Genomic DNA, 2965 nt, shown 5'->3' on the forward strand with positions numbered 1-2965 from the left:
AGGGTGTTAATTTTGTAATTAATTTATGTTTAGGTGTTATTTGTGTAAAAACGCGGGTGTTAGTTTTGTAAATATTTTTAGAAGGTGGCTAATTTTGTAATTAATTTCGTTTAGGGTGATATTTGGGTAAAATGATCGACAGTTGACCGTTGACCACTGTTGACCGACGTTGACCAGAACTTTGACCGGCATTGACCGGGCATTAAACGACATTTGATTTTGACCGGGTATACCTATTATGATATTTTTCAACGTCCTAAATTCGTTTTTGGGGTCCGTTTCGCCAAATTCGAACACGGTAAGTTGGTTTTCACTGATTAATCATCTGATTCGATCCGTTTTCAGAATTAAGCCCAGTTTTTGATCAAATGTTTATTGATATGCATATGAGGAATTATTGGAAGATGATTTCAAGATCGAGGCGTTCGAATAGAATTTAATGGTAGATTAGTATGGCACGAAAAATGAGGTAATAATTTACTACCTCTTTATGCTTTATGGAACATGTGAATATTGGTAAATGCATGAATAAGATAATGTTGGTCTCATATGTATAGTTAATTAATTTCTACACTCGATCCAAATACGATAAAAATTCGTTAACTGATTATGGTTCAGATAACTTTTATAAGAAATTGATAGATTGTTAGAATTAAAATTACAAGTTCTGTGTGTAGTGATAAAGAAATCAGCTTGGATCTGTAACATATAATTTATTTCATCAAAGGTACTTGGATGGAAAATTATGAGAATATTCCGGTAGGGTAAAATTACAAAAATACCCTTATGTTGTAAGATGATAAGAATGGTCTCAGGAAGTTGACTAATAACTCTGAAAGGATATATTGATCTGATAAAACTATAGATGTGCATAAGAAAAGCTAGTTTGCTTAGAAAATTTGGATAACCGGGTTTTAACCCAATAGGGTTTATGCAAGATACTAGAAGTCTGTTAAGGAATCATTCTGAGATCAAAGAATGTTTGGGAAAGCAATTAACCATTGGATCTCTAAAGTATAATTATTTTCGTTAAGAGATAATACCGAAATTATCTGGTTAAGAAATTATGAAAATGCCCTTGAGAGGTAAAAATAGTCCAAGTTGACTCTAAATGAGGAAGTAAAATGAGAATTTGTTTTTAAACCGATAAATTACTGATTTGATTGTTGAGATCCTATTTTTGTATGGAAAATTCCTGATAATCCGTTAGAAACATCTGAGAAGGCATTTAACCCATAAATCTCAGACTTGAGTATGTACATAAAGAATAATAACTTATCGATGGTGATATTTTGTCAGAACTTTTCGAAATAATTAAAATAATGATAAGTTCGAATTCGATAATGAGATCAGACGGAAGAAAATGATTGTAATACACTGGATCTGTAAAATGACCAGAATACCCTGGAATGGAAATGACCCAAGAATAGTACATAGCTTAGGAATGATTGGATATCCTCGAGCTCTAAAATTAATAGAATTAAATCGAGCACCAGAATGACCAAAATACCCTTATACCCTAGACTAAGTAAATGTTTTGGATTAATTAAGGAATCCAAATAAACATGAATGTTGTTCTACCCTTAAAATTTATGGAGCACAGCTGAAGTGAGATGATCAACCCCAATAATATGTCTGTACCTGAACGACATAAATATCGTTTGAATGTGTGTTCGTCTTCTCAAGTTTGGAACGATGATAATTCTGGAAGTACTTGGCTCAGCTCGACTCTAGAGCGTATACAATACTAAGAAGTGGGTATTCGTGAGACAAATCAACCACGAATATTAGAATGACTTTATTATATGATTAAATTGAACTGAAATAAAGTACAATATGTATTTGAAATTCAGAAACATCTGAAATACGTTGGAAAACTCTGAAGAAAATGGGATAGACTTGATTGCTAAATGTATTAAGTATTCTCGATGACTGAGGATTAAGTAAGTGATTTGAATAAGTCTGGAAACTCTGATGAGTTTGCATAGTGTACTATTCCTATGGATCATGAACCATAAATCAAGTACGTTGACCTTTCCTAATATCGTTGAAATGTAGAAATGAAATAACGACCGTGGAATATATGTTCGTTCCCTTAAGTTTTATTCAATGATGATTCTGAACAGAATCTTTGGATAATAAATTTTGTATTAAAGAGTGAGTACTTTTGAAAGGCAAGGATTTTACCAGTCAAACGGTATCAGTTCTGGGAGTTGTTTGATAATTCGATCGATCAATATAAATGGTAAATGTCTGGAATCTTCGTTTCTCCTTTATCAGCTCAAATCACTTCAATCATGTCTGATTCACACAAGTAACTCGGATGCAAAGGATTTTATATATTCCATATTTGTTGAGTAATGAAATTACTCTCCGTAAATATGAATCTATAACTCATCTATATAAATGTTCATGAACACCTTCGTGATACACTTGAATCATAGTGGAATTCTAAAGTATCGATTTTAATGTTTGATTTGAACGAATAGTAATTGACTCATTTTTAATAGGACCTCGTGCCTGGTATATGATCAAAAGACATCAGTTTCATGTTATCTATGTTGATAACTGCAAAATACCTCTGATAAGTACTGGGATTTCTCTAGTGTGTTCCTTATTTTATAATAAATTGTTTCGTTGTTTTAACATGAGGTACACTAAAATCTATGGTTACTATTTTATGGATGCACTGACTTAATGGTGATTGCTTATGGATTTGTATCATGGTATAAATTGTTTCTTGTAGATATATATTTGTATAGTACAGCTCTGATCAAGCTGGAAAATTTTGATAGATCTAATATGACTCTTAGGTAGGCTCTGCGGCCCTGAGATCATTCTCGGGTAGGCCCTGCGGCCCTAATATGTGTTCTTAGGTAGGCCTCGTGTCCCTGAACTTTCTTGGGTAGGCTCTCAGGCCCTAAGATGTTCTTTAGGTTAACTCTTTATACAATGGTTTTAAAAT

Source organism: Hibiscus syriacus, unplaced genomic scaffold (genome assembly GCF_006381635.1).
Source record: "Hibiscus syriacus cultivar Baekdansim isolate YM2019G1 unplaced genomic scaffold, ASM638163v2 tig00004013_pilon, whole genome shotgun sequence".
Lineage (NCBI taxonomy): Eukaryota > Viridiplantae > Streptophyta > Magnoliopsida > Malvales > Malvaceae > Hibiscus > Hibiscus syriacus.